General features: G+C 42.6%; 15 non-coding genes across 15 annotated transcripts; all 15 read left to right on the top strand.

The window, feature by feature from the left end:
• Positions 1-2,660: 2,660 nt before the first annotated feature.
• Positions 2,661-2,732, top strand: TRNAG-UCC (transfer RNA glycine (anticodon UCC)). The gene has a single exon. It is a non-coding gene; the product is annotated as a tRNA-Gly (tRNA).
• Positions 2,733-2,872: 140 nt separating this feature from the next.
• On the top strand, positions 2,873-2,958 carry TRNAY-GUA (transfer RNA tyrosine (anticodon GUA)). Its single transcript is given in 2 exon segments — positions 2,873-2,909; positions 2,923-2,958. It is a non-coding gene; the product is annotated as a tRNA-Tyr (tRNA).
• Positions 2,959-5,141: 2,183 nt separating this feature from the next.
• TRNAG-UCC (transfer RNA glycine (anticodon UCC)) lies at positions 5,142-5,213 on the top strand. The gene has a single exon. It is a non-coding gene; the product is annotated as a tRNA-Gly (tRNA).
• Positions 5,214-5,365: 152 nt separating this feature from the next.
• TRNAY-GUA (transfer RNA tyrosine (anticodon GUA)) lies at positions 5,366-5,451 on the top strand. The gene is given in 2 exon segments: positions 5,366-5,402; positions 5,416-5,451. It is a non-coding gene; the product is annotated as a tRNA-Tyr (tRNA).
• Positions 5,452-5,752: 301 nt separating this feature from the next.
• TRNAE-UUC (transfer RNA glutamic acid (anticodon UUC)) lies at positions 5,753-5,824 on the top strand. Its single transcript has one exon. It is a non-coding gene; the product is annotated as a tRNA-Glu (tRNA).
• Positions 5,825-7,614: 1,790 nt separating this feature from the next.
• Positions 7,615-7,686, top strand: TRNAG-UCC (transfer RNA glycine (anticodon UCC)). The gene has a single exon. It is a non-coding gene; the product is annotated as a tRNA-Gly (tRNA).
• Positions 7,687-7,838: 152 nt separating this feature from the next.
• On the top strand, positions 7,839-7,924 carry TRNAY-GUA (transfer RNA tyrosine (anticodon GUA)). Its single transcript is given in 2 exon segments — positions 7,839-7,875; positions 7,889-7,924. It is a non-coding gene; the product is annotated as a tRNA-Tyr (tRNA).
• Positions 7,925-8,225: 301 nt separating this feature from the next.
• TRNAE-UUC (transfer RNA glutamic acid (anticodon UUC)) lies at positions 8,226-8,297 on the top strand. Its single transcript has one exon. It is a non-coding gene; the product is annotated as a tRNA-Glu (tRNA).
• A 2,014-nt stretch (positions 8,298-10,311) lies between these two features.
• TRNAY-GUA (transfer RNA tyrosine (anticodon GUA)) lies at positions 10,312-10,397 on the top strand. Its single transcript is given in 2 exon segments — positions 10,312-10,348; positions 10,362-10,397. It is a non-coding gene; the product is annotated as a tRNA-Tyr (tRNA).
• Positions 10,398-10,698: 301 nt separating this feature from the next.
• Positions 10,699-10,770, top strand: TRNAE-UUC (transfer RNA glutamic acid (anticodon UUC)). The gene has a single exon. It is a non-coding gene; the product is annotated as a tRNA-Glu (tRNA).
• A 1,791-nt stretch (positions 10,771-12,561) lies between these two features.
• TRNAG-UCC (transfer RNA glycine (anticodon UCC)) lies at positions 12,562-12,633 on the top strand. Its single transcript has one exon. It is a non-coding gene; the product is annotated as a tRNA-Gly (tRNA).
• A 152-nt stretch (positions 12,634-12,785) lies between these two features.
• On the top strand, positions 12,786-12,871 carry TRNAY-GUA (transfer RNA tyrosine (anticodon GUA)). The gene is given in 2 exon segments: positions 12,786-12,822; positions 12,836-12,871. It is a non-coding gene; the product is annotated as a tRNA-Tyr (tRNA).
• A 2,164-nt stretch (positions 12,872-15,035) lies between these two features.
• On the top strand, positions 15,036-15,107 carry TRNAG-UCC (transfer RNA glycine (anticodon UCC)). The gene has a single exon. It is a non-coding gene; the product is annotated as a tRNA-Gly (tRNA).
• Positions 15,108-15,259: 152 nt separating this feature from the next.
• TRNAY-GUA (transfer RNA tyrosine (anticodon GUA)) lies at positions 15,260-15,346 on the top strand. The gene is given in 2 exon segments: positions 15,260-15,296; positions 15,310-15,346. It is a non-coding gene; the product is annotated as a tRNA-Tyr (tRNA).
• Positions 15,347-15,646: 300 nt separating this feature from the next.
• On the top strand, positions 15,647-15,718 carry TRNAE-UUC (transfer RNA glutamic acid (anticodon UUC)). Its single transcript has one exon. It is a non-coding gene; the product is annotated as a tRNA-Glu (tRNA).
• The last annotated feature ends 1,266 nt before the right edge of the window (positions 15,719-16,984 follow it).

The raw sequence follows: 16,984 nt of genomic DNA, 5'->3' as shown, positions 1-16,984 counted from the left end.
TGTCCCCACGTAGCTTACGGTAGTAACGCATCACAGCTCTACGCTTCTGGGGCGAGTTCAGGCCCTTGACGTTGTGGGATATAATTTTAAGAGCACTAGCCATGGCGTCTGCGATAGTGGCACCGCAAGGTAAGTCTGCAGGTGAGTGGAGAGATCAACGCCAATCGCAACCTAGAAGAAAAGAAGAAGAGAAGAGAAAGAGAGAAAGAACAGAGAGAAGAGAGGGAAGGAGGGGAAAGGGGAGAACAACACAAATATGTATGCACAATGCACAACCGACACAACGGCATAGAACATAAATACTGGTCTCTTGAAGAGGTGCCATATGAAGCGCATATAACCAGTAAAGCACTGCTCTGACTTAGCAGATGGGGCAGTGTGTAAGGCATAAGTGTACGTCAGGCAGAGCGTGGACCAACTCAGGTCAAGGGGGGTGTAAGGAAAGGAACCTCAAAATGGAACCTCCAGCCCTTCGTGAATGAGAATCACCTGACATGGATGAGTAGCTAAGGCCCGAGACTATATGGCCTGTATCCCAAGAGCCATTGGGGAAATAAGCGAAACGCTCAATAACTTTGCCCAGTTTAATAGCCAACTAGGCTGTAGTGTATGCAGAAAATTAAATCATAAATTAAAATAACAGAACGTGCGTGACAGTGTACCGATAAAGTGAAAACACAAGATAAACGACGCAAAAAAAAATGAAAAATACGCGAGACGGATATAACGAAGAGCCGAACTTAGCCGTGCCAAGTCCCACTGAACCACTGCGGTGAGAGCAGCACTGCACGGATTCAGAGCCGTGAACGGTGACCCGCCCTACCCGGGCACACCGGAGCTGTATATCTCCATCAGGGAGGTACCTCCGCTGTAATGGCGGTGTCCCAACGCGACCTTGGACGCCGCCTGGGCAGGACCAATCTGTCATCTCCGGAATGCCGAAGGAAAAGATGGAGTCGCGGAAAATAAATCACGATCGGGTAAGCAAACGGCCGAAAAACATAAACAAAAAAAGCAATAAAAGCACAGCTAGTCATCCGTCGACATGTCCAAGGGAACGGAGTCTTGATCGCGCCTCCTCGGTGTCGAAGGAATCTCGAACCATTCCCCCGCTGGTAGTGATCCTGGGTCCTGGCGGCTTCTTTTCCGATTCACAGGCAAGGGCAGCAGATCAAGATAATGCAGGAGCTCGGCGGCCTCCGACATATCTTTGATCGTGTAGCTTTTGTCACCTGCGGCCACTTGAAGGGCGAAGGGGAACCGCCAACGGTAGGTGATACTCTGGGCCCGCAGGTGATCCGTGAGGGGTTTGAGGGCCTTTCGCCGCAGCAATGTCCGCGGAGACAAATCCGCAAATATTTGGATCTCCAAGTTGTCGAGGGATAGCTTGGTAGCTCTGGCCGCTTTCATGACCTCTTCCTTGACCGCATAATCCCGGAGCTTCACAATGATGTCACGAGGCTTATCGGAGGGCCTAGGCCTAGGCCTCAAAGCTCGATCAGCCCGGTCTATGATGACCTCGTCGGTGGGCTTGTTCGGTAGGAGTTGCTTGAGGATAATGCCCAACACCACCTCGACATCTTGGTAGGTCTCAGGAACGCCTCGTATCTTGAAATTAGCCCTTCGCGACCTGTTCTCCAGGTCTTCATGGGCCTCCTGCAGATCTTGAACCTCGTGGCGCAGCGCGGCTATGTCAGCCTCCATTGATCTCTTATCTCGCTGCATGGCAGACTGGGCCCTCTCCAGTTGATCCGTACGCGTGCCTATGTCATTGATGTCTTTCTTCAGATCTCAAATTTCGTCCCTGATGTAAGCCATCAGGTCGCGCCTGACAGACAGGACGAGGTCCTTGAGCTCATCTATGTCGCGCCTCGTGCAGGCCACCGCATCGCCATCTGGATCCTGGCTGTGGGACGCCATTGGGGAAAGTGCGGGAGCTTCGAGGTAAGTCGCTTTTTTCTGAAAAATGTCCGGCACCACTTTCTTTTTAGCGGACTTGCGGACACCTCCCGGCATTCCCATATGCAATCCTGCCAAAAAAGCTGGAAATCGTCAGGTGAAACGCTATTTTTAAGTGCTTAATATGGGCCGCTTGGAGGAGCAGAATCACTGCACAGCCATTTCGGAGTCCAGCCAGCCATGCCCCAGAAGATGACAATTTTTAACATTTCCTGAAGGTCGGCCAGATTTCTAAATGTTCTGATGAAACATTCCATATTCCACATAAAACTAAATTCTGCTAAAGGCTGCAAAATGACACAATAACATCTACATATGCAGAACTCCTAAAACCACCCATGTAGCAGATCTATCGGGCTCTGTGAAAACTGGTTCCACACTTCTTTTACCTTCGTTGTATATCAGACTGGATCTAACTCACATTATCCTAAAACTCAAGGGTCACAAAACCCAGCCTTTCCCAGGACATCATCAGCAGGGTTCATTTTTATGAAATTAAAGAAAACGTTACGCAACCTCCATAGAAAGTGAGCATCCTCTGAGTGCTGCTGAGTCTGAGCTCCGGGATATGACATCATTTCCCACAAACAAAAAATGGCTTTGGAAAAAAACGGGAGGAAAATGTTTTTTTTTCTCATGTTTTTTTTGGTTTTTTTTCCAGACCTTCCCATCTCTAGATTAAAAGCCTATCTCTCCATCCAGCGTTGGTGATATAGTGGTGAGCATAGCTGCCTTCCAAGCAGTTGACCCGGGTTCGATTCCCGGCCAACGCAAAAATTGATTTTTACACATCCGAGTCTATTCAGTAAGTTTCAAGCCGTTTGCAATGTTAACCCTTCAACAATGCATGCCATGTTGGTGAGGGAGGGGCTGCTCCAGGTACAGTCAGCATGGACAGCACAATGAAGCATGACCTTCGATAGCTCAGCTGGTAGAGCGGAGGACTGTAGAAAAAAATCGGACATCCTTAGGTCGCTGGTTCGATTCCGGCTCGAAGGAAGCTTTATATTTTTGTGAGACGGGAAAAAAAATGGAAGGTTGATCCTACAGAGTGAAGAGTGGACTTTAGGTGCGAATTCCGTGGTCAGCAAAAGGACCACTTTATCTGGGAAGATCTAAAGAAACTATAACTCTGACGCATCTCACAAAGATCATTGGAACACGAACTCATGAACTGCAGCCGCGGACTGACAGGCATTACAGCTGTATTTTAAAATAAAAAGGTTCACCTCCTATAGGATCTATGGATGCTCTGTCACATACACCATCTCATGTGGTGTGTGCAGGGGGTAGACACGTATCCCATATCGTCTAGCGGTTAGAATTCCTGGTTTTCACCCAGGCGGCCTGGGTTCGACTCCCGGTATGGGAATCTAGTTTTTATTGGAACCCTTTGTTGCTAGTTGGTCGAATCAAATAGCATTAATCATATTCCCCAACATCTAAAGCGCTCACCTTACCTGAATAGCCACCTCAAAATACTGGGGCAGATTTCTTACCTCTTTGGGCTGGTCAAGGAACATCAGAAACGGGAGGAATAGATTAGAGAGATTATATAAAAAGCAACAGGAGGGAAGATAATGAAAATGGAGAGATTAAAGAAAAGGAGGATAGATTAAAGAAAAGGAGGATAGATTAAAGAAAAGAGGAGAGGAAGTGACAAAAGGTAGCGGTAAAGAAAAAGTGGACAAACAGGGAGAGGTAAAGAGAAAGGGTTGGGAGATAAAGAGAACAAAGATAGATGAAGAGGAAAAGGGAGACATAATGCCAATGTCTGTCTAGGGAGATGGTCGACTATGTGCTTGATTTTATACACCTGTTAGCAATGGATGTGGCTGAAATACCTAAACTCAATAATTAGGGGTGTCCACATCCTTTCATAAAGTGTATATGTTTTATATGTAATATGTATAATTTGTCCCTTCAGAAAATTATGTAAAGGAAACTGTCACTGCGGGAAAAGTGAATTACACCGGACAAATTTATGGTAAAACCTGATCATACTGCTCTTGTTCTCAGGGCAGCCCCATCACCATGAGATGGGCATAAAGGGATCAAGTATTATATCTTCTATATCTGATGATTGCTGGAGGAAGGGTGGAATTCCTGAAACTGCCAGTGCTGCTTAGTTATCCCCAGTCTGGCCACCGACAACTTACAGGTAACTATCCGTACGAATCACAAAACAGGTGTATTTATAACAACATTACATTGTATGTATAGATTTTATAGCACCACAATATACTGACCAGGTATTTCATTTTATAGTTATAGTGAGTTCTGCATCAGGTTCAAACATATCATGGAAAAATCATCTCAAAATCCAAATTACAAACAAGAAAAACAAAGGAATACACTAAAGCAACAAAGCAAAAAGTATGTGAAGCACCAGTCATTTACCTGAAAGAAAGACATCAGTAGATTGACCACCATTTTCTTGACTAGGCCAAGACCTAGGGCAACAGCACCACCTTCTGGTACAAAACTGAGGAGCAGATTGCCCTCTTTGGTGATGAATCATCGGTTCTGTATTTTAAATGGGAATAATGATAAGAAGTGTTTCTACCCAGTTTTGAACTGGGGACCTTTGTCGAAAAGGTAAACGGTACAACCGCTACGCTAAAGAAGCTTAAGTGTAGAAACAAGCCAGGCCAGAGAAGAGGATCGGACCAAGGCAGAAGATGACAATTTTTAACATTTCCTGAAGGTCGGCCAGATTTCTAAATGTTCTGATGAAACATTCCATATTCCACATAAAACTAAATTCTGCTAAAGGCTGAAAAATGACACAATAACATCTACATATGCAGAACTCCTAAAACCACCCATGTAGCAGATCTATCGGGCTCTGTGAAAACTGGTTCCACACTTCTTTTACCTTCGTTGTATATCAGACTGGATCTAACTCACATTATCCTAAAACTCAAGGGTCACAAAACCCAGCCTTTCCCAGGACATCATCAGCAGGGTTCATTTTTATGAAATTAAAGAAAACGTTACGCAACCTCCATAGAAAGTGAGCATCCTCTGAGTGCTGCTGAGTCTGAGCTCCGGGATATGACATCATTTCCCACAAACAAAAAATGGCTTTGGAAAAAAACGGAAGGAAAATGTTTTTTTTTTCTTATGTTTTTTTTTCCGGACCTTCCCATCTCTAGATTAAAAGCCTATCTCTCTGTCCAGCGTTGGTGGTATAGTGGTGAGCATAGCTGCCTTCCAAGCAGTTGACCCGGGTTCGATTCCCGGCCAACGCAAAAATTGATTTCTACACATCCGGGTCTATTCAGTAAGTTTCAAGCCGTTTGCAATGTTAACCCTTCAACTTGATGTAACTTGTAACACACATCGTTGGGGAGTGAGGGGCTGCTCCAGGTACAGTCAGCATGGACCGCACACTGAAGCATGACCTTAGATAGCTCAGCTGGTAGAGCGGAGGACTGTATAAAATGATCGGACATCCTTAGGTCGCTGGTTCGATTCCGGCTCAAAGGAAGCTTTATATTTTTGTGAGACGGGGAAAAAAATGGTAGGTTGATCCTACAGAGTGAAGAGTGGACTTTAGGTGCGAATTCCGTGGTCAGCAAAAGGACCACTTTATCTGGGAAGATCTAAAGAAACTATAACTCTGACGCATCTCACAAAGATCATTGGAACAGGAACTCATGAACTGCAGCCGCGGACTGACAGGCATTACAGCTGTATTTTAAAATAAAAAGGTTCACCTCCTATAGGATCTGTGGATGCTCTGTCACATACACCATCCCATGTGGTGTGTGCCGGGTGGAGACACATATCCCATATGGTCTAGCGTTTAGGATTCCTGGTTTTCACCCAGGTGGCCCGGGTTCGACTCCCAGTATGGGAAGCTAGTTTTTATTGGAACCCTTTGTTGCTAGTTGGTCAAATCAAATAGCATTAATCATATTCCCCAACATCTAAAGCGCTCACCTTACCTGAATAGCCACCTCAAAATACTGGGGCAGATTCCTTACCTCTTTGGGCTGGTCAAGGAACATCAGAAACGGGAGGAATAGATTAGAGAGATTATATAAAAAGCAACAGGAGGAAAGATAATGAAAATGGAGAGATTAAAGAAAAGGAGGATAGATTAAAGAAAAGAGGAGAGGAAGTGACAAAAGGTAGCGGTAAAGAAAAAGTGGACAAACAGGGAGAGGTAAAGAGAAAGGGTTGGGAGATAAAGAGAACAAAGATAGATGAAGAGGAAAAGGGAGACATAATGCCAATGTCTGTCTAGGGAGATGGTCGACTATGTGCTTGATTTTATACACCTGTTAGCAATGGATGTGGCTGAAATACCTAAACTCAATAATTAGGGGTGTCCACATCCTTTCATAAAGTGTATATGTTTTATATGTAATATGTATAATTTGTCCCTTCAGAAAATTATGTAAAGGAAACTGTCACTGCGGGAAAAGTGAGTTACACCGGACAAATTTATGGTAAAACCTGATCATACTGCTCTTGTTCTCAGGGCAGCCCCATCACCATGAGATGGGCATAAAGGGATCAAGTATTATATCTTCTATATCTGATGATTGCTGGAGGAAGGGTGGAATTCCTGAAACTGCCAGTGCTGCTTAGTTATCCCCAGTCTGGCCACCGACAACTTACAGGTAACTATCCGTACGAATCACAAAACAGGTGTATTTATAACAACATTACATTGTATGTATAGATTTTATAGCACCACAATATACTGACCAGGTATTTCATTTTATAGTTATAGTGAGTTCTGCATCAGGTTCAAACATATCATGGAAAAATCATCTCAAAATCCAAATTACAAACAAGAAAAACAAAGGAATACACTAAAGCAACAAAGCAAAAAGTATGTGAAGCACCAGTCATTTACCTGAAAGAAAGACATCAGTAGATTGACCACCATTTTCTTGACTAGGCCAAGACCTAGGGCAACAGCACCACCTTCTGGTACAAAACTGAGGAGCAGATTGCCCTCTTTGGTGATGAATCATCGGTTCTGTATTTTAAATGGGAATAATGATAAGAAGTGTTTCTACCCAGTTTTGAACCGGGGACCTTTGTCGAAAAGGTAAACGGTACAACCGCTACGCTAAAGAAGCTTAAGTGTAGAAACAAGCCAGGCCAGAGAAGAGGATCGGACCAAGGCAGAAGATGACAATTTTTAACATTTCCTGAAGGTCGGCCAGATTTCTAAATGTTCTGATGAAACATTCCATATTCCACATAAAACTAAATTCTGCTAAAGGCTGAAAAATGACACAATAACATCTACATATGCAGAACTCCTAAAACCACCCATGTAGCAGATCTATCGGGCTCTGTGAAAACTGGTTCCACACTTCTTTTACCTTCGTTGTATATCAGACTGGATCTAACTCACATTATCCTAAAACTCAAGGGTCACAAAACCCAGCCTTTCCCAGGACATCATCAGCAGGGTTCATTTTTATGAAATTAAAGAAAACGTTACGCAACCTCCATAGAAAGTGAGCATCCTCTGAGTGCTGCTGAGTCTGAGCTCCGGGATATGACATCATTTCCCACAAACAAAAAATGGCTTTGGAAAAAAACGGAAGGAAAATGTTTTTTTTTTCTTATGTTTTTTTTTCCGGACCTTCCCATCTCTAGATTAAAAGCCTATCTCTCTGTCCAGCGTTGGTGGTATAGTGGTGAGCATAGCTGCCTTCCAAGCAGTTGACCCGGGTTCGATTCCCGGCCAACGCAAAAATTGATTTCTACACATCCGGGTCTATTCAGTAAGTTTCAAGCTGTTTGCAATGTTAACCCTTCAACTTGATGTAACTTGTAACACACATCGTTGGGGAGTGAGGGGCTGCTCCAGGTACAGTCAGCATGGACCGCACACTGAAGCATGACCTTAGATAGCTCAGCTGGTAGAGCGGAGGACTGTATAAAATGATCGGACATCCTTAGGTCGCTGGTTCGATTCCGGCTCAAAGGAAGCTTTATATTTTTGTGAGACGGGGAAAAAAATGGTAGGTTGATCCTACAGAGTGAAGAGTGGACTTTAGGTGCGAATTCCGTGGTCAGCAAAAGGACCACTTTATCTGGGAAGATCTAAAGAAACTATAACTCTGACGCATCTCACAAAGATCATTGGAACAGGAACTCATGAACTGCAGCCGCGGACTGACAGGCATTACAGCTGTATTTTAAAATAAAAAGGTTCACCTCCTATAGGATCTGTGGATGCTCTGTCACATACACCATCCCATGTGGTGTGTGCCGGGTGGAGACACATATCCCATATGGTCTAGCGTTTAGGATTCCTGGTTTTCACCCAGGTGGCCCGGGTTCGACTCCCAGTATGGGAAGCTAGTTTTTATTGGAACCCTTTGTTGCTAGTTGGTCAAATCAAATAGCATTAATCATATTCCCCAACATCTAAAGCGCTCACCTTACCTGAATAGCCACCTCAAAATACTGGGGCAGATTCCTTACCTCTTTGGGCTGGTCAAGGAACATCAGAAACGGGAGGAATAGATTAGAGAGATTATATAAAAAGCAACAGGAGGAAAGATAATGAAAATGGAGAGATTAAAGAAAAGGAGGATAGATTAAAGAAAAGAGGAGAGGAAGTGACAAAAGGTAGCGGTAAAGAAAAAGTGGACAAACAGGGAGAGGTAAAGAGAAAGGGTTGGGAGATAAAGAGAACAAAGATAGATGAAGAGGAAAAGGGAGACATAATGCCAATGTCTGTCTAGGGAGATGGTCGACTATGTGCTTGATTTTATACACCTGTTAGCAATGGATGTGGCTGAAATACCTAAACTCAATAATTAGGGGTGTCCACATCCTTTCATAAAGTGTATATGTTTTATATGTAATATGTATAATTTGTCCCTTCAGAAAATTATGTAAAGGAAACTGTCACTGCGGGAAAAGTGAGTTACACCGGACAAATTTATGGTAAAACCTGATCATACTGCTCTTGTTCTCAGGGCAGCCCCATCACCATGAGATGGGCATAAAGGGATCAAGTATTATATCTTCTATATCTGATGATTGCTGGAGGAAGGGTGGAATTCCTGAAACTGCCAGTGCTGCTTAGTTATCCCCAGTCTGGCCACCGACAACTTACAGGTAACTATCCGTACGAATCACAAAACAGGTGTATTTATAACAACATTACATTGTATGTATAGATTTTATAGCACCACAATATACTGACCAGGTATTTCATTTTATAGTTATAGTGAGTTCTGCATCAGGTTCAAACATATCATGGAGAAATCATCTCAAAATCCAAATTACAAACAAGAAAAACAAAGGAATACACTAAAGCAACAAAGCAAAAAGTATGTGAAGCACCAGTCATTTACCTGAAAGAAAGACATCAGTAGATTGACCACCATTTTCTTGACTAGGCCAAGACCTAGGGCAACAGCACCACCTTCTGGTACAAAACTGAGGAGCAGATTGCCCTCTTTGGTGATGAATCATCGGTTCTGTATTTTAAATGGGAATAATGATAAGAAGTGTTTCTACCCAGTTTTGAACCGGAGACCTTTGTCGAAAAGGTAAACGGTACAACCGCTACGCTAAAGAAGCTTAAGTGTAGAAACAAGCCAGGCCAGAGAAGAGGATCGGACCAAGGCAGAAGATGACAATTTTTAACATTTCCTGAAGGTCGGCCAGATTTCTAAATGTTCTGATGAAACATTCCATATTCCACATAAAACTAAATTCTGCTAAAGGCTGAAAAATGACACAATAACATCTACATATGCAGAACTCCTAAAACCACCCATGTAGCAGATCTATCGGGCTCTGTGAAAACTGGTTCCACACTTGTTTTACCTTCGTTGTATATCAGACTGGATCTAACTCACATTATCCTAAAACTCAAGGGTCACAAAACCCAGCCTTTCCCAGGACATCATCAGCAGGGTTCATTTTTATGAAATTAAAGAAAACGTTACGCAACCTCCATAGAAAGTGAGCATCCTCTGAGTGCTGCTGAGTCTGAGCTCCGGGATATGACATCATTTCCCACAAACAAAAAATGGCTTTGGAAAAAAACGGAAGGAAAATGTTTTTTTTTTCTTATGTTTTTTTTTCCGGACCTTCCCATCTCTAGATTAAAAGCCTATCTCTCTGTCCAGCGTTGGTGGTATAGTGGTGAGCGTAGCTGCCTTCCAAGCAGTTGACCCGGGTTCACTTCCCGGCCATCGCAAAAATTGATTTTTACACATCCGGGTCTATTCAGTAAGTTTCAAGCCGTTTACAATGTTAACCTTTCAACTTGATGTAGCTTGTAACACGCATTGTTGGTGAGTGAGGGGCTGCTCCAGGTACAGTCAGCATGGACAGCACACTGAAGCATGACCTTCGATAGCTCAGCTGGTAGAGCGGAGGACTGTAGAAAATAATCGGACATCCTTAGGTCGCTGGTTCGATTCCGGCTCGAAGAAAGCTTTATATTTTTGTGAGACGGGAAAAAAAATGGTAGGTTGATCCTACAGAGTGAAGAGTGGACATTAGGTGCGAATTCCGTGGTCAGCAAAAGGACCACTTTATCTGGGAAGATCTAAAGAAACTATAACTCTGACGCATCTCACAAAGATCATTGGAACAGGAACTCATGAACTGCAGCAGCGGACTGACAGGCATTACAGCTGTATTTTAAAATAAAAAGGTTCACCTCCTATAGGATCTGTGGATGCTCTGTCACATACACCATCCCATGTGGTGTGTGCAGGGTGGAGACACATATCCCATATGGTCTAGCGGTTAGGATTCCTGGTTTTCACCCAGGCGGCCCGGGTTCGACTCCCGGTATGGGAAGCTAGTTTTTATTGGAACCCTTTGTTGCTAGTTGGTCAAATCAAATAGCATTAATCATATTCCCCAACATCTAAAGCGCTCACCTTACCTGAATAGCCACCTCAAAATACTGGGGCAGATTCCTTACCTCTTTGGGCTGGTCAAGGAACATCAGAAACGGGAGGAATAGATTAGAGAGATTATATAAAAAGCAACAGGAGGAAAGATAATGAAAATGGAGAGATTAAAGAAAAGGAGGATAGATTAAAGAAAAGAGGAGAGGAAGTGACAAAAGGTAGCGGTAAAGAAAAAGTAGACAAACAGGGAGAGGTAAAGAGAAAGGGTTGGGAGATAAAGAGAACAAAGATAGATGAAGAGGAAAAGGGAGACATAATGCCAATGTCTGTCTAGGGAGATGGTCGACTATGTGCTTGATTTTATACACCTGTTAGCAATGGATGTGGCTGAAATACCTAAACTCAATAATTAGGGGTGTCCACATCCTTTCATAAAGTGTATATGTTTTATATGTAATATGTATAATTTGTCCCTTCAGAAAATTATGTAAAGGAAACTGTCACTGCGGGAAAAGTGAATTACACCGGACAAATTTATGGTAAAACCTGATCATACTGCTCTTGTTCTCAGGGCAGCCCCATCACCATGAGATGGGCATAAAGGGATCAAGTATTATATCTTCTATATCTGATGATTGCTGGAGGAAGGGTGGAATTCCTGAAACTGCCAGTGCTGCTTAGTTATCCCCAGTCTGGCCACCGACAACTTACAGGTAACTATCCGTACGAATCACAAAACAGGTGTATTTATAACAACATTACATTGTATGTATAGATTTTATAGCACCACAATATACTGACCAGGTATTTCATTTTATAGTTATAGTGAGTTCTGCATCAGGTTCAATCATATCATGGAAAAATCATCTCAAAATCCAAATTACAAACAAGAAAAACAAAGGAATACACTAAAGCAACAAAGCAAAAAGTATGTGAAGCACCAGTCATTTACCTGAAAGAAAGACATCAGTAGATTGACCACCATTTTCTTGACTAGGCCAAGACCTAGGGAAACAGCACCACCTTCTGGTACAAAACTGAGGAGCAGATTGCCCTCCTTGGTGATGAATCATCGGTTCTGTATTTTAAATAGGAATAATGATAAGAAGTGTTTCTACCCAGTTTCGAACCGGGGACCTTTGTCGCGTGAGGCAAACAGTACAACCGCTACGCTAAAGAAGCTTAAGTGTAGAAATAAGCCAGGCCAGAGAAGAGGATCGGACCAAGGCAGAAGATGACAATTTTTAACATTTCCTGAAGGTCGGCCAGATTTCTAAATGTTCTGATGAAACATTCCATATTCCACATAAAACTAAATTCTGCTAAAGGCTGAAAAATGACACAATAACATCTACATATGCAGAACTCCTAAAACCACCCATGTAGCAGATCTATCGGGCTCTGTGAAAACTGGTTCCACACTTCTTTTACCTTCGTTGTATATCAGACTGGATCTAACTCACATTATCCTAAAACTCAAGGGTCACAAAACCCAGCCTTTCCCAGGACATCATCAGCAGGGTTCATTTTTATGAAATTAAAGAAAACGTTACGCAACCTCCATAGAAAGTGAGCATCCTCTGAGTGCTGCTGAGTCTGAGCTCCGGGATATGACATCATTTCCCACAAACAAAAAATGGCTTTGGAAAAAAACGGAAGGAAAATGTTTTTTTTTTCTTATGTTTTTTTTTCCGGACCTTCCCATCTCTAGATTAAAAGCCTATCTCTCTGTCCAGCGTTGGTGGTATAGTGGTGAGCATAGCTGCCTTCCAAGCAGTTGACCCGGGTTCGATTCCCGGCCAACGCAAAAATTGATTTTTACACATCCGGGTCTATTCAGTAAGTTTCAAGCCGTTTACAATGTTAACCCTTCAACTTGATGTAGCTTGTAACACGCATTGTTGGTGAGTGAGGGGCTGCTCCAGGTACAGTCAGCATGGACAGCACACTGAAGCATGACCTTCGATAGCTCAGCTGGTAGAGCGGAGGACTGTAGAAAATAATCGGACATCCTTAGGTCGCTGGTTCGATTCCGGCTCGAAGGAAGCTTTATATTTTTGTGAGACGGGAAAAAAAATGGTAGGTTGATCCTACAGAGTGAAGAGTGGACTTTAGGTGCGAATTCCGTGGTCAGCAAAAGGACCACTTTATCTGGGAAGATCTAAAGAAACTATAACTCTGACGCATCTCACAAAGATCATTGGAACAGGAACTCATGAACTGCAGCCGCGGACTGACAGGCATTACAGCTGTATTTTAAAATAAAAAGGTTCACCTCCTATAGGATCTGTGGATGCTCTGTCACATACACCATCCCATGTGGTGTGTGCAAGGTGGAGACACATGTCCCATATGGTCTAGCGGTTAGGATTCCTGGTTTTAACCCAGGCGGCCCGGGTTCGACTCCCGGTATGGGAAGCTAGTTTTTATTGGAACCCTTTGTTGCTAGTTGGTCAAATCAAATAGCATTAATCATATTCCCCAACATCTAAAGCGCTCACCTTAACTGAATAGCCACCTCAAAATACTGGGGCAGATTTCTTATCTCTTTGGGCTGGTCAAGGAACATCAGAAACGGGAGGAATAGATTAGAGAGATTATATAAAAAGCAACAGGAGGAAAGATAATGAAAATGGAGAGATTAAAGAAAAGGAGGATAGATTAAAGAAAAGAGGAGAGGAAGTGACAAAAGGTAGCGGTAAAGAAAAAGTGGACAAACAGGGAGAGGTAAAGAGAAAGGGTTGGGAGATAAAGAGAACAAAGATAGATGAAGAGGAAAAGGGAGACATAATGCCAATGTCTGTCTAGGGAGATGGTCGACTATGTGCTTGATTTTATACACCTGTTAGCAATGGATGTGGCTGAAATACCTAAACTCAATAATTAGGGGTGTCCATATCCTTTCATAAAGTGTATATGTTTTATATGTAATATGTATAATATGTCCCTTCAGAAAATTATGTAAAGGAAACTGTCACTGCGGGAAAAGTGAATTACACCGGACAAATTTATGGTAAAACCTGATCATACTGCTCTTGTTCTCAGGGCAGCCCCATCACCATGAGATGGGCATAAAGGGATCAAGTATTATATCTTCTATATCTGATGATTGCTGGAGGAAGGGTGGAATTCCTGAAACTGCCAGTGCTGCTTAGTTATCCCCAGTCTGGCCACCGACAACTTACAGGTAACTATCCGTACGAATCACAAAACAGGTGTATTTATAACAACATTACATTGTATGTATAGATTTTATAGCACCACAATATACTGACCAGGTATTTCATTTTATAGTTATAGTGAGTTCTGCATCAGGTTCAATCATATCATGGAAAAATCATCTCAAAATCCAAATTACAAACAAGAAAAACAAAGGAATACACTAAAGCAACAAAGCAAAAAGTATGTGAAGCACCAGTCATTTACCTGAAAGAAAGACATCAGTAGATTGACCACCATTTTCTTGACTAGGCCAAGACCTAGGGAAACAGCACCACCTTCTGGTACAAAACTGAGGAGCAGATTGCCCTCCTTGGTGATGAATCATCGGTTCTGTATTTTAAATGGGAATAATGATAAGAAGTGTTTCTACCCAGTTTCGAACCGGGGACCTTTGTCGCGTGAGGCAAACAGTACAACCGCTACGCTAAAGAAGCTTAAGTGTAGAAATAAGCCAGGCCAGAGAAGAGGATCGGACCAAGGCAGAAGATGACAATTTTTAACATTTCCTGAAGGTCGGCCAGATTTCTAAATGTTCTGATGAAACATTCCATATTCCACATAAAACTAAATTCTGCTAAAGGCTGAAAAATGACACAATAACATCTACATATGCAGAACTCCTAAAACCACCCATGTAGCAGATCTATCGGGCTCTGTGAAAACTGGTTCCACACTTCTTTTACCTTCGTTGTATATCAGACTGGATCTAACTCACATTATCCTAAAACTCAAGGGTCACAAAACCCAGCCTTTCCCAGGACATCATCAGCAGGGTTCATTTTTATGAAATTAAAGAAAACGTTACGCAACCTCCATAGAAAGTGAGCATCCTCTGAGTGCTGCTGAGTCTGAGCTCCGGGATATGACATCATTTCCCACAAACAAAAAATGGCTTTGGAAAAAAACGGAAGGAAAGTGTTTTTTTTTTCTTATGTTTTTTTTTCCGGACCTTCCCATCTCTAGATTAAAAGCCTATCTCTCTGTCCAGCGTTGGTGGTATAGTGGTGAGCATAGCTGCCTTCCAAGCAGTTGACCCGGGTTCGATTCCCGGCCAACGCAAAAATTGATTTTTACACATCCGGGTCTATTCAGTAAGTTTCAAGCCGTTTACAATGTTAACCCTTCAACTTGATGTAGCTTGTAACACGCATTGTTGGTGAGTGAGGGGCTGCTCCAGGTACAGTCAGCATGGACAGCACACTGAAGCATGATCTTCGATAGCTCAGCTGGTAGAGCGGAGGACTGTAGAAAATAATCGGACATCCTTAGGTCGCTGGTTCGATTCCGGCTCGAAGGAAGCTTTATATTTTTGTGAGACGGGAAAAAAAATGGTAGGTTGATCCTACAGAGTGAAGAGTGGACTTTAGGTGCGAATTCCGTGGTCAGCAAAAGGACCACTTTATCTGGGAAGATCTAAAGAAACTATAACTCTGACGCATCTCACAAAGGTCATTGGAACAGGAACTCATGAACTGCAGCCGCGGACTGACAGGCATTACAGCTGTATTTTAAAATAAAAAGGTTCACCTCCTATAGGATCTGTGGATGCTCTGTCACATACACCATCCCATGTGGTGTGTGCAGGGTGGAGACACATATCCCATATGGTCTAGCGGTTAGGATTCCTGGTTTTCACCCAGGCGGCCCGGGTTCGACTCCCGGTATGGGAAGCTAGTTTTTATTGGAACCCTTTGTTGCTAGTTGGTCAAATCAAATAGCATTAATCATATTCCCCAACATCTAAAGCGCTCACCTTACCTGAATAGCCACCTCAAAATACTGGGGCAGATTCCTTACCTCTTTGGGCTGGTCAAGGAACATCAGAAACGGGAGGAATAGATTAGAGAGATTATATAAAAAGCAACAGGAGGAAAGATAATGAAAATGGAGAGATTAAAGAAAAGGAGGATAGATTAAAGAAAAGAGGAGAGGAAGTGACAAAAGGTAGCGGTAAAGAAAAAGTGGACAAACAGGGAGAGGTAAAGAGAAAGGGTTGGGAGATAAAGAGAACAAAGATAGATGAAGAGGAAAAGGGAGACATAATGCCAATGTCTGTCTAGGGAGATGGTCGACTATGTGCTTGATTTTATACACCTGTTAGCAATGGATGTGGCTGAAATACCTAAACTCAATAATTAGGGGTGTCCACATCCTTTCATAAAGTGTATATGTTTTATATGTAATATGTATAATTTGTCCCTTCAGAAAATTATGTAAAGGAAACTGTCACTGCGGGAAAAGTGAATTACACCGGACAAATTTATGGTAAAACCTGATCATACTGCTCTTGTTCTCAGGGCAGCCCCATCACCATGAGATGGGCATAAAGGGATCAAGTATTATATCTTCTATATCTGATGATTGCTGGAGGAAGGGTGGAATTCCTGAAACTGCCAGTGCTGCTTAGTTATCCCCAGTCTGGCCACCGACAACTTACAGGTAACTATCCGTACGAATCACAAAACAGGTGTATTTATAACAACATTACATTGTATGTATAGATTTTATAGCACCACAATATACTGACCAGGTATTTCATTTTATAGTTATAGTGAGTTCTGCATCAGGTTCAATCATATCATGGAAAAATCATCTCAAAATCCAAATTACAAACAAGAAAAACAAAGGAATACACTAAAGCAACAAAGCAAAAAGTATGTGAAGCACCAGTCATTTACCTGAAAGAAAGACATCAGTAGATTGACCACCATTTTCTTGACTAGGCCAAGACCTAGGGAAACAGCACCACCTTCTGGTACAAAACTGAGGAGCAGATTGCTCTCCTTGGTGATGAATCATCGGTTCTGTATTTTAAATAGGAATAATGATAAGAAGTGTTTCTACCCAGTTTCGAACCGGGGACCTTTGTCGCGTGAGGCAAACAGTACAACCGCTACGCTAAAGAAGCTTAAGTGTAGAAATAAGCCAGGCCAGAG

The sequence above is a fragment of the Sceloporus occidentalis genome, unplaced genomic scaffold (genome assembly GCF_023333645.1).
Source record: "Sceloporus occidentalis isolate IW3139 unplaced genomic scaffold, rSceOcc1.0.p SCAF_111, whole genome shotgun sequence".
NCBI lineage: Eukaryota > Metazoa > Chordata > Lepidosauria > Squamata > Phrynosomatidae > Sceloporus > Sceloporus occidentalis.
Note: the sequence above shows the minus strand (reverse complement) of the source record. Positions and strands in the feature narration are given on the sequence as shown.